This window comes from Topomyia yanbarensis, chromosome 3, assembly GCF_030247195.1.
Source record: "Topomyia yanbarensis strain Yona2022 chromosome 3, ASM3024719v1, whole genome shotgun sequence".
Lineage (NCBI taxonomy): Eukaryota > Metazoa > Arthropoda > Insecta > Diptera > Culicidae > Topomyia > Topomyia yanbarensis.
Genome location: NC_080672.1, coordinates 172,392,559 through 172,407,168, shown reverse-complemented (window position 1 = coordinate 172,407,168; position 14,610 = coordinate 172,392,559).

Here is a 14,610-nt window from a genome sequence, read left to right as displayed (position 1 = left end):
CTTGCGATAAATTTGAAACTTTTTCTGCTGATGAACGGAAGGGCAATGACACTGCTTAGTATGCTAACGGTAAACAGTACTGGGAACTGTGAAGTCCAAAAAAACGTATATCACCGAGCTCACTGACTTATGGGTTGTATTAATTTATTGCGAGCATGGTGTGGGGAGAAATGCTGCAAAATAATTAAAGATACAAGCTTCCGCTAACGCGAAGCCGAAATTATGGCATATTATGGAAACAAATTGGATAGCTAGAATGGATAAGAATTGTTCAGTTATTTTTACTTTTGAATGGTACATTCACTTATTGATATTAGTCGCCACATAACGTTGATAAAAATACGTCAAAGTATTAATAAAGTCACGATTCCATAAGAAAAAGAGTACAATGGTTCAATATGCATATGCTGTATATCTTATTGCGATAGTATAGCTTTAGATATTAATTGAAGCTACATTCCAACGATTGGCAGGTCTTTTATCTAATGTTTCGCGTCGGTTACATAAGCCACACTCGTACAGTACGATTTCGGCCGTTACCCAACGAATAAATTCCGTATATTTATACAACACAATCCTTTCCTGCAGCCGCTGTAAACGTCTCGTTGAAAGATTTTCCCGTCACTTTGGGTTTAGTGGCCACGGTCAAAATGAGATGTGGCCATTTCGGAGCGGTTTGCTAACTAGATCGATGGTCGGTGTTGAAAACTAGCCGTCCTATTAAATTAAACACTCAGAAGAAAGTGTAAGCTCTCAATAAAAATGTAAATAAAATACAAAATTACTCGCGTAGATCGGCGATAGTCAACAAGATGAGCGAAGACACGGTTTGCGGACAAGTAACATCCCTTTGATTATATTCACACCGCCCAGTTTGTGCTTCCAAGAGTGTGCGATGCGAAAATGGGCGGACAATCAGACTGACTGAGGGTGAGCAGGTGAAACAAAGTGCTCTTCCGTAGAATTTATAACGTTTCATTGCGTGTTTTGCCTGCTTTCATCAATAAACGGTCTGCGAAAACTGGTACTGTCTCTCAGCATCCTGCGCAACAAGTGTGGATTGTACATTAAGGTCACGTTTATGTATTGTTAACAGTAGTACACGGATTTTGAATGTTGTCAACTACGATATCGTATGTGTATCATACCATTAATTAATTATGTGGGAAATAATACACAGCTTATTGTTTTTGGGTTATTTTTTATTCAGTCTGATTATTTGAACAGGATCGGTACTATTACAGCTTGAAGAAGCCAATTTTTTAATTTAACATATTAAATTTCTTAAAACTAGGGGATTACAATATGAGATTATATTTAGAAAATTAAGAAGCAATTGTTAGAATAGATATCTTAAAATAAGGGACACTTTTAGACTACCTTGAGCTAGGAATACAGTTCAATGTACATGGGGATCAATTATTAAGACTATAGGGGAGACCGGGGTTAGTTGGCGGTGTTTTCAGTTTTCATTTGTTACCGCTTTGATTTTGGTAGATCTTGCAAAATAGAACACGTTGCATGAAAGGGCAGACTGTTGGGAACATCTCTTAATTTTCTGAAAATATTTGATACATTGTCTTCATTTCTAGAGATAAAAATATGTGACGCGGAAAAGCCGCCAACTTACTCCAGCCCCGGGGTAAGATGGTGGTATGTATGGGGTAAGTTGGCGGAATTCAAGAAAATAAGCAATCAAAGGGAAATTCGATTACATCAGTGCTCCGTATGAAATGTGCCGATTGTCTTTTCAATAAAATTGTATATTATTCGACACTTTTCATTATATTTTAGTCTCAATACCCCGTTATTTTGACTGCGACGTGTACTATATATTCGAAAGCAAATTTTCGAAATTCTTCAGACAATTGGTCGAAATAATCGTCCCCTGCATTGACGAGAGACACAAGAAAAAATTTCTCTTACTTTGGAGAGAATTCCAGAAATAAAAAGATTTGGTGACTATTTTTGCACTGTAAATAGTATCGCCAACTTACCCCGTGTGCGTCACCGCCAACTTACCTATTTTATAAAAACGGATTTAAAAAATTACTTTGTGTATGGATAGGTGTAATATCTATACGAATACTGAAAGCTCTTTGCACGCACTATCGAAAAATAAAATAAAATAAATTGCACAAAATGTTTAAAATTAAGAAAATTACAAAGTATGCTCAAAAACATAATATCGCCCACAACTGCAACAAAAACACATTGGATAATGCGTTTCATATTACTTGAGGTTCACAACGAGAAACAGCGCTTTATGTCTAATAGAAATGGAGAAAATGGAATTCCGCCAACTTACCCCAACCGCCAACTAGCCCCGGGCTCCCCTAGTTTGGGTAATTGAGTATAAATACTATAAATATATGTTGTTTTTGAGAGATTGCAATTTAAAGAAAGGGAAACAGATTCAAATTCGCTTTTTTATGACAAAGGCCTATTTGCTTGAGGTAGACATTTTCAGGGGAAGGGGAGTTGATTTCAGCATTGGAGTAACTGCAATATCAGATACAGGGGAAAGAGAGAGTGGGCATCGATGGCAGAGAAGAGAATACCATCAAGCTTGTACTTTGTTGAAAATCGTCGACGGTTATGACAGTCTTAGGCCCATAACACGCAGCGGGACTTCGAGTGATCCTCGTCGGACCCACAGGAAATCTTCCAATATGGGTCAGACCTTGGGTCGTCTTCAGCTTCAATTTTGGTTTATGCAAACACAGTGATGAGAATGATGATGATCACGTAATAGCGTTCTGGTGCGAGTCGGCACCATATCAGGGGACTTCTGTGAACGAGAGACAGGAAACGAGAGGGGCAAAATTCTTATGTTGATTGATTTTTGGAAGAGATAGATGAGAGACATATAAAGGAGATTGCGGCTCGCCATTACATCTCGAATCGGGACTTTGAGGGGTCTGCCTTAGATCAATAGATGAGACCTGGCGAGACTATAGCCATCCGCGAGCGTAGATATACTACCTACGAGTCCAATACATCGGAGGTTTGCGTCCAACGTGTAATGGTTTGATATAAAACGGGACATAACATGAATGAAGTCCGACCCACATCTATCCCCTTGAACCAAGGTTTTGTCGTTACCATCGGGACTGTCGAATGTAGTCACCTTCCTAGTTCCTCTTTGCTCCACGAACTTTCAGGAGTTCTCTTCTAAGTAATACTGAAAAATTCTTTGAAGCAAATTGATGTCACCTTCTAAAGCACCTAGCTTAGCTAAAGTGTCCACCTAGCTTAGCTAAAGTCCCTTGTCAGATATACCACTCAGTTGCTCTGGTATTTCCCCAAAAAATACAAGGAGTGTTTTCCAGGTGTCATTGAGCGAATAATCTCAATGGAACTGAAACTGAAACAGCGAATTTTGCGGTATAAACTGAACCAGGGTCACTGAGTTTTGTAGAAAGCGGTGGATTTTTAATTGAAGATGCCGAAGCAAGTGGACTGTTTAGGTTTGATCCAGTAGTATAAACCATCTTACAGCAGTTGACTTCTTGGGTTTTATTATAAGAAATATTAGGGACCACATGCGGGAATATATGTTCGGTTATTGCATGCATCTCATCTTTAATGCATGTGTCGAATAAAACAGTAGATACAGAAGAATCAATGAAATGAGACCGGTTGGGATTGTATGAAGAGGGGTAATATTCTGCACCTTGCAGTAAGTACAAGGACATAAAATGGGTCTGAATTGAGCTCGACAAGCCTCTCGAAATTTTCAATTTCCATTGGGTTCTAGATAACGCAACGAATGAATCTTTGAGATTCATCGTATGGGTCTAGTGCTGGCACCCTAAGGCAATACGCAAACAATGATACTGAACTCTGTCGGGTTTGGTTAAGGGGAGCGTCTGTCAATTTATCTTTTGTGTAATGTTAAGATCTATTTATACATTCATTGTATTTTCAGTCACGACGAGCCACACATACGAGCGTTCCAAGAGTAGACGTCCAACCATTTCCACGTCTAGGAGCGTCTAGGAGGGGCGAACACGATAACTCTGATAAAATTGCCTGACACAGGAAATTCAATAGGATTTGTAACGCATAGACTAGTAGTTCCTCGATAAACCAAAAAAAATAGAAAAAAGTTCGAGTTTCGGAAAAAGGCGTCATAAAAACTGAAAAATTTCATATTTTACTGTAAAATTCGCTCACTTTTCTTCAATATAATGGGGGGAAAAATTGTTCTTCAGTTTTCTGTAGTTCACCGACAGGCTACACATATCGTGCATTCTCATAAAAAATCAAGTCAATTCATTGATTAGTTTTTTAGTTATCCTGTTCGCCAATTTGAAAAACGCATTTTCGAGAAAAACCCTATTAAAGGGTGTCCGACACCAAATTGCATCACGGAAAAAACTGAAAATAAACCATTGGGTATTTTCTCTTGGAAATTTGGGTAGAAGTAGCTTAGATTATATTGTTTACACTGTATTTTTATCGCGGTCAGCTTTTGAAGATTGTTGCCAATAGATTGAAATCTGCGTGTGTTATAGCAAATACGCGCCAAGAATGCATAATTGTTTAAAACAAAAGAAGTTCAGGACACCGAGATTGCGAGAGACTTTCCTAGCGGCACAATACTAAAAATTAAGCGGATAAAAAAGAAGACGATTTTTTGAACACTACACCATACGCCCACTTAAATGTATATTCGCAGCGGAGTGAAAGCAGAAGCATTCGTATTCCATTACAGATAGTATCGTTGTTTGATACATCCTAATCATCATCCGAGATATTTTACTATGAAGACCTGAGGGATAGTTTGTCCCACTAATAGAAACTGTAATTGTGATGGTTCACGCTTCCTAGAAAATACAACTAGCTTAGTTTTCTCCGGGGGAATTCGATACCCAGCCGAACAGCCCAAACAGACAAATTGTCCAAGGTATTCTGTAATGGTTCTTGTAGGTCGACAGCTATGGGTTCCATAACATAAACCACACCATCATCTGCAAGTTGCCTTAACATACAGAAATTGTCAATGTAGTTGATATACAAATTGACATGAACCCTGGGAGAGACCTATATAGATAAATCGGTGAAAAACCATACTGGTGCAGCTTCTCAGAAAAAAACATTGACAGGAGCTGAGTCAAAAGCTCCCTTAACCTCCAGAAAAACTGATGCCATCTGCTCTTTGATAGCATAAGCCATTTGAATTTCCGTTGAGAGCAACGCAATGCATTGTTCGTTCCTTTGTCTTTAAGGAAGCCAATTTGTGTATCTGACAGTAAGTCGTTTGTTGTGACCCAATTGTCGAGGTAGAACATGATCATTTACTCGAACAGCTTCCGGATACATGAGAACATTTCAATCGGACGATACGAGTTGTGATCGGAGGCTGGTTTTAGAAAGGCGATGAAATCTTTCAAACAAACTCAACAAGAGTCTTTGGGTGGGGTCTGTCAGGTTTTTCAAGAAGCTGAATGTGATTTTGTCAATCCCAGGAGCTTTATTGTTGCATGACAAGAGAGCAAGTGAGAACTACACCATCGGAAATAGTGTTTCGCTCGCGATATCGCGAGTGGAGGCAGCGCGATAGGTCTTCTGTGCCGGGTGGAATCCGGACAAACCTTCTTGGCGAAATCGAATACGGTTTGAATATTCCACGCTCTCGTAATTGCGGCTTCGGTTTTGTATGCATCGGATAAGGCCCCAAAGGGTGCTCATCGATGTTTCTCTTGTTAATCCGTCAACGAACCACGTTTCTTGGCGTAGATCAGACTCTTCATTCGTGTTTCTAACATCGCGTAGTTACTGTCGATAGCTAGCAGGTAACGCGTCGCCCGGAAAAATGTTGTCATTTTTCAAAAAATAAAAATTTATGTTAAAAATTTAAATCGCAAAAAAAAATTTTTTTTATATTATGTCAACAAAAACCTAAAGAGAAAAGAAACATTTTGAGTGTAATTGCATGATGAAGAACATATCGATAAAAAAAATTTCTAACAATAGCTTTAACCCTCAAAAAGGCAACCGGGTCTAAGAGGCCCGGCACATAACAATTTTTTAGTTACAAAAAAATGTGTATGCAGTATAAGCTTGGGCATGGAAATTTTGATAAGTAGCTTTGAAATCTATAACAAAAATAAAGAATTGTGAAATTTTCATCTATGGAGTGATGCGCAGCTATGTTTGAATTTTTTACATGCACAAAAAGGCAAGCCGGGTCTGGCAGGCCCGGTGTGCATGCAATACTAGGCTACTACTACTACTAGGAATACCACGGGTTTTATACATTAATATTTATCTGAAAAAAACATTTGGATGAGTTCATCGTCATATTAGCAGGAATTTTTTCATGTTTTGATTGATTTTATCTTTTTACCTTTTCTTTTAAGAAAAAAATCTTGAAAGTTTGAGCGAATTCTATACATTTCTTTTATAAGAAATGTAGAAATAGCATACGATAATGACGTGTGTCATATTTTTTTGGGTAAATACTTTTATTTCACTCACTGTGGTCTACTTGACAATTATTTGGATACAACATAACCTAACTCTGTCGTTATTGTCTATTTGTTGTCTATTCTTTCTGTTATAGTTTTCGTAATAATTCAAATTGTAGGATCTAAAAACAACAAAAAATTGAAATGGCTATAAGACGATATGCCCATGTTTTCAATCGTCTCAAAGAATCTGAAGTAATGGAAGAAATTCGAGCAAATTCAACAGCAGACGATTCCGAAACTGATTTGCAAAGCGAGGAAGAAGATGTGAATGATATTGCTTCCGATGATGAATCTGATGTAGAAAAATATGAATATGTACTCCGGTTATGCATCAGAAGAAATTGATAGCAACCCAGAAACATTTATTGGTCGTGTTCAAACGAAATGGAGCTTAGAACCAATCGACAGTCGACGTGATCTTCCGAGTACTACCCTTTTGGAAAAAAAATTGAGCTTTTTACATTCATCGCCTTATACGCTGAAATCGGGATTTACTGCGTGTTCGTACTCATCATCCTGTAATTCCGGAACCGGAAGTCGGATCAATTAGAAATTCAACAGCAGCCAATGGGAATGCTGTACCTTTCATTTGAAACCAAGTTTGTAAAAATCGGAAAAGAATTCGCTGAGAGATAGGTATGACTTTATCTTAGGAACTTGGTAAGTTCCCCCGGGGCATCAAAAACCGCCATAGCTGGCCAATGTGGTCGAAGTACCCTCGGTGGGTCATTAATGATCTAGACATGCAAAGCCAAGTAATGTTGCACATATTTTAATATATATTGCATCATTTGGACATCATGGTGGTATCAGTTTCTATGGAAATTTGCTGTGTGATTGTACTCTTCAACACCTAACTCCAGAACCAAAAGTCGGATCAATAAAAAAAAATCAATAGCGACCGATGGGAAGGCTGCACCTTTCATTTGAGACTAAATTTGTACAAATCGGTCCAGCTACCTCAGAGAAAAATCGGTGAGATTGTTTGCCACATACATACATCCATACATACATACATACATACACACACATACAGACATTTTACGATCTCGATGAACTGAGTCGAATGGTATAAGAGATTTGGCCCTGCGGGTCTCGGTTAAAAAGTCGAAATTTCGACCGATTGCATAACCTTTCTATATGAGAACGGCAAAAAAGGAGCTTGAATTTAGACGGGCCTTAGAGGCCCGGCTTGCCCTTTAATGTTAGGATTTTAGCTTGCCTTCACAAGGGTTAAACATGTTTTTAAATGTCATACTAATTGACATACAAAACTGTAATTTTATTACAGAATATAAATCTAAGTACCATTTCAAATAAAAATAATGCAGTTAATAAAAATCTTCCAGAATGCAACAGTTATCGAGATATTTGGAATTTTTCTCCAACAAAAACATTTAATTCGAGGAATTATGCCCTTTTTAAAAGCTATTCGCGTTACCTCATCACAAAAAGTTAACAATCTAATGGTTATCGTTTTAAAGACGCAAAGGAAACTTTTTCAGTGTATTTGGATCATAAAGAAGCTTTCAATAAAAAATTATTCATGTCAACAACTTTTGACATAATTTTATAATTCATACTATTTGCAGTCAAAAATACAATTTTCTTTTTGAATATGATTTCTAAATTTCATTTTAAATCAAAATAATCATAACAATTTTTTTAAATATTGTAGTTTTCGAGATATTTTGAATTTTGTTCTAACAACACAATTATTTTATCATATTACGACCTTTTCATAAATTATTCGCGTTTCTTCAACAACAGGTTTTTTAAAAGGCCCATAAAATGTCCTGTAACTTTCCCTTTGACATCAAGGCGATATTGTAAAAATATTGTGTAATTGTAAGTTTTGATCAATTCGCTTTACCTACATTGCAACAACAAAAATCGCAAGAAAGTGAACCTTTTTTCACGCTGAAGCCCTGACACCCCCTAAGCTTACGCATATTGATAAGCACAAAACTGATTTTCGGTTCGTTCGTTGGAATCGCCTCATGGATCTTAAACGCTCTTGAAAAAAAAACTTGTCATAATTTATTCGTAATTTATGAGCCTTATTATCAAAGTCACGTAACCTAATGACTAGAAGAAAAATTCATTCTAGTCACTAAGTGACGTGACTGTGAGAATATGACCCTATTTCTGCCTTAACTACGTCAAAATACACCTTATTCGAATCATCAGAAATAACCTTTGGATTTTTTTCCATCTCCAGGTTTGATAAGAGTTTTTTAAACTTTTCCAGAGCCTCTTGGAGTATCCTATCCCTTACATCCCCGAGGTACCAACCGGGGTACGAGTCACTTTTGCTTGGACCCGGGCTTGGGTTGGGTCCTGACCCCAACCGCTGTCAGTTCGTACATTTTAACAGCGGTTGGGGTTGGAGCCTGGCTCAGTTTTGCTTCGGGCAGGAGATGCATTAGTGAAGATCTGTGGGTCGTATGCTGACAGGGAAGGGAAACAAACGGCGCGCGTTGACCTGTTAATGTATCTGTCATACAAAGAAAGTAATGCTTTCGGTATAGTTATCGCTCATTTTAGACCGCTCAAATCACAAATAAAATCGAGCTTACTGTTGTAGCGGTTTGTCTACTACTTTTAATAAATGTTTTCCAAACTACACACTTTCCTACAACATGATTACTTGTCACGTGCAAATGTCTATCAACCGGAAAATGAAGCACGCGTTATCATTAATAAGTCTAGATAGCCAGCTGTTTGCATGTATTATTTTTTCCGCAAAATAGATTAATAAATACTTCAATTATATTTTCTGATGGTCCGGTGCCATGCGTATATCAGAATCTGTGTCCCACGCGTACATTTTACAAAATCTATAGCTTTATTGTTTTATGTAACGCTCCATGGAAGATTTTTTTTTAAATGCCTATTCGAATCGAACGGCATTCATATTTCTACTGAGAGTCGCACACTTGAAAACTTTTATTTTACATGAAAGGATTAAGTTTGCAAGTACTTAGCTAAATCACAATATCTTCCGTAAAACGGGGTATCTTTGATCACCGGGGAACTTTGATCTAATAAGATTTTTTTCAGTAAGTTTGGATAAGATGATTCCCTCTAACAAAATCATTAAAACAAAAAGCAAACCATATTCTTAACATGTTCAGCATCCATCGGAGACGATTATTTCGTCATTTAATGTATCATTTATTAATAGACATTTAAATTGAAAATATCACCACTCTGCTGCGTCATTTCAATCTGTTCAAGCAATCCCTTGTATATCAATTAAGTCAATCAGCTTCAACTGAACTGATCAGTTCTTTAGAAACCGAAACAATCTTTGTCAAATAGTTCATTTAAAAATCGGTGGTTTTTGTTGTTAACTATTTAAATTCGACTATTTTCCTGAAAAAGTTCGATAAAAGACAGTTGTATCCTTCTAGGCAATTTCGTTTTCTTCGAGATGTCACAATATCGGGCCTTGAAACTGCCTACAGATATGCTATTTACACAACATTTAGAGCATTATTTCTCTTTTCGATACACATTATACATATTTTGCTGATCAAAGTTACCCCGAATACAACGAATGAAAATTTACACCAAAATAATTTTATTTTTATAGTAAAACAGAATAACATACCCAACAATTTGCACGGTTTCAATCCATGGGAGCCAGTACTTTTTTTAAAAATGCAATCAGTTACATATACTTGATTTGAAGAAAGTAGTTCGAACAACTTTAGAAAAAGTAATCAATTAATCAAGATACCGTGCAGGCACATAATTCCGCGCATCTAAGGCATAAGTGAACCTAAATTCGCAATGAAAAATCAATCAAAATTGATAAAGTTATGCAATTTGTCCCACTGGCTAGTAATTTTATCATATTTCTGTTCAACATAATAAGAGGATTTAAACTAAATTATACAAAAATTGCAAGAATGAAAGATGTATTGTAGGAATCCAACAAATGTGTAAACTCATCTACATCTATTGGATTTTTTTCTGAGCGTATCGTTCAAGAATACGAAAAACTACCTGAAATTGAATTTTTACTCAATTTTAGGGTAACGTCTGAATAAGGTAAATTTAGGAGCCGCGGGGAAGATCATTTCCATTGAACTACGGGAACAAAACCTATTCTTTTGATTATTTTTTTGCTATAAGTACGCATTGTGGATTAATTCATTACATTTACATCAGCTTTAGATTGGGTTGGTTTTTGCAAAAACAACCCAATCTAAAGCTGATGCAAATGATTTAGATTGGGTTGGTTTTTACATAGCAGTTCCATTTCTTTCTATTCTTCGTCAATTTTTTTCACTAGCTTTTTTATCTGTTCTTCTTTAACTCGCTTTTCATTCAATCCCACTTCTCTTTTTTTTATAAATTTTTCAAGAATTTTTTCTTCATTGTAACCTTTTCGAAATATAGCTGATAGGCTACTCGCAATAAACGATAATTATCCGTTTGTATTGCCTTGGGATTTACGTTTGCTAGTTTGTGAACTTTTATCAAAAAGGATTTTGGTATGTTGTCGATTCAGCAGGTTCTGTAATTGAATCATATTAAGTTGACATCAACTCACAATTAAATTGTTCCATTTGTAACCTTTTGTTTATCTGACCACGAATTGAAATGTTGCTTTTAAATCGCAGATTACCGATGAGAGAAGAACCACGTCTTTTCTTGGATACTGGGAGGATTATTGTCTCATCTATATTGTTAATTCCAGGAGGCTCAGAAATGGCTTCCAATAACCGTTGGAAGCAGGAGTTTTGGAAGATTCGAACTAAACCAAGAAGATAAAAGAGTACATGGCTCGATGTTTGAAGACAGGCTTGATATTCTTCCAGATTTTTTTGGATGGCGCTGAGAGAAAGGTTTTATCCATTACCTTCATGGAATTTAGGTGGAATAGTAATGCTTTTTGACGTTTTATAGAGTGTATTATATGTTTTTCTTATTAGCCGTGACTACAATATATATATATATATATATATATATATATATATATATATATATATATATATATATATATATATATATATATATATATATATATATATATATATATATATATATATATATATATATATATATATATATATATATATATATATTAGCGGAATTAGGTTCGCCTAAATTTAGTGCAACTTTTTCCTATTCTGTAATTTCTGCGATAATACGTAATATGTAATAATACACGTGCGCGGACCGTTTTGGTCTTATGAATTGTTATTCAATACACTCTTTTTATTTTGGTGTTTACAAGTTTGAAAATGAAAATCAATCGTATGATTTAAAATTATACTGTCTATACTGCATTATCATCTACATTATGGTCTTAACGCAATCGTTAAGAAAATATACAAACATGCCGGATACAAGGGCGAGCGTTCTATTTTATTATTTTGCAGGTATATGAGCCACCAGAAAAAAAGCTATTTTTTTCTCAGTTGGTGTGGATAAACATAAGCAGCATATGTGTATTATATGTGCAATTATTTTATCAAGTCTGCTTCTTCAATTTGACAAATAAGTCAGAGTGTGCGGAATTATGTGTTTTCACGGTATATCCTGATTAATTTGCCTACCTACTAACACCAAACCTTTCCTGCGACACTTGTGGATGATGCAGAGAATTCCTTGATCATAATAGTCACAAGTAGTCATTCCCATCCCGAAATTGACCTGTATGAACGTGGCCATCTACGTCATTGAGCATACTATAATCTTAGTCTCTTTAGGTTGCACGTTGAGTATGATATACTACTCCCAAGTATCATACAATTGGGCCAATATACAATTTCAACAAGTTTTGATCAATCACGGGAAATTCACGGGCGGTGAACTAAGCTAAGCTAAGCTTTTCCAGAGTCTCTAGAAGTCACCAGCACATTCATTTATTTCTAGCTGAACTGATAGGTTTTTTTTGCTAAACGAAGTTCATGCACATAGTTGTTTACACATTCGCATTTACGCAATTTATAGACATTCCATTGATTGTACACCGTGTAATTAATGAAATTATGCGGCACCTTTCCTAATGGGACCAAACTAGGATCTCTATCTACTCTGCTGCCTATGATTGCATATTTGTCCCGTCTTCTATGGAATTTCCTATCTTTAAGGGGTGATGATGATTTGCGATCATGGGCAGTCTATCCATTTAAAATCACGCGCATAAAAATGACATTTTAAAAACGCTACGGGTATGGCCAACATCCCAAAGGGGCAAGAGCCTTTTAACTTTCTTTTTATCCAATTTTTTTCATTAAAAATGTGTTGTGTATAGGGTGTGGAGACTATTTTCGCTCTATTTCTATTATCGCCCTACCCATTTGAAGCCGTTAGTTAGAGCAGTGTCTGCCATCGTTGTTCAACGCATTGGCCCATATGGTAGTGCGAAAATAGGAGCATTCGATTCGAGTTTTCGTGGCGCTCAAACAGAAGTATTTCCCCATTCTCAGGACATTTTTGGTATTAAATTGGTTCTTGGGAACGAAGCAAGGATACTGATGCCAATTTATGTGCATTTCATCGACTGTAGACTGCGTAATTAATAGAATAGTGTGGCACCCTCCCTAATGGGGCGAAAATTAAGTCTTTACCCTATGTGATATAGTGTAATTATGTGTATACACTCAGGTTTTTTTACGCGGGGGATACAGGCCGCGTAAATGAAAACCGCGTAAATTTCAAAATCCGCGTAAATGAAAACCGCGTTAATTTCAAAATCCGCGTAAATGAAAACCGCGTAAATTTCGAAATCCGCGTAAATGAAAACCGCGTAGATTTCAGAATCCGCGTAAATGAAGACCACTTAAATTTAAGAATCCGCGTTAAAGGGAACCTCGTTGATGGATACCGCGTAAATTCCAAAATTCGCGTAAATGAAAACCGCGTACATTTCGAAAACCGCGTAAATGAAAACCGCGTAAATTTAAAAATCCGCGTAAATGAAAACCGCGTAACTTTCAAAATCCGCGTAAATGAAAACCGCGTAAATTTCAAAATCCGCGTAAAAAAAACCGCGTAAAAAAATCCTGCGCAAAAAAACGCGTAAAAAAACTTGAGTGTATAAGCATGTGTGGTTCAAATGCTTGCTTTCTGGAGTTTCATCGCGTAGCAAGAGGAAAAGCAGTCAAATGAGTTATGTTATAAATAAATACTGTTTAACGTTTGGTTTATAAAAAGTTATGGATTTTCTCAAGCAATCTTTTCGAGATTTATAACCACTTGTAAAGATATTCTAAGGTGTAAGACCAGTTCTGCAAGTATAATATATCCCCTGTTACTAGGATTCAATCACTTAGCAGTAATATACGCTTCGTAGTTATGATTTTCGGAACTTTGTTTATCAAAAATCCGACGGTCGATGAAAATTGTGCTTGAATATCTTTTCAGAATCTTACATTAGATTTTACTTCTTAATTTCGTTTTATAATATAACTATGAATCACACACTATTTGGTCGGCTTGAGACAATACTGACAAAAAATAAATGCGAAAAACAGAGTTTCAGTGTATTTCAATTATTACCATGACGCAATTATGGTATAATTGAACACAACAAACATTCCCAGTCGTTGGTATCAAATAGAAAATGAACTCAACCATCTAAACACCGCGGTGCACCGTGTCGGTCTTACCCCACCCAAAAACGGTTGGTTTCACATTTTTTTTAAATGATCAGTTAGCAGTATTGAAATACTCAAACTTATCTTCAACGTACACAAATAATGATATAGAGAGTAGATTAGAATATGCGACAAAAAAGTGGTGCTTTTATTGCTTTTGTGCTGTTAGAACCTTAGAATGAATCAAAAAAAAATAACATCCATGTGCGCATCACCTTTACTTTCATATGTTTTGATTATTTTGTTGACGTTTAAAGAACTTATGCTATATCCATGGGTCTCGAAATGCTCAAAATAATCGTACTACCAATACCCTGTCATTATTGTAGGATTTAAAATTTGATATCATTGAAAAGTCGTGGAGTATCAGGTTTACCCACAGTGTCGGGCTTACCACCAGTTCCCCTTTAGAATTCGCTCAAATTATGTAGAACTTTTTTCAATTTCCGACCACATTTGTGGACCCTTAACAAAAAATTTGCCGGCGAGAAAATGCAACATAGTCGGTCGGT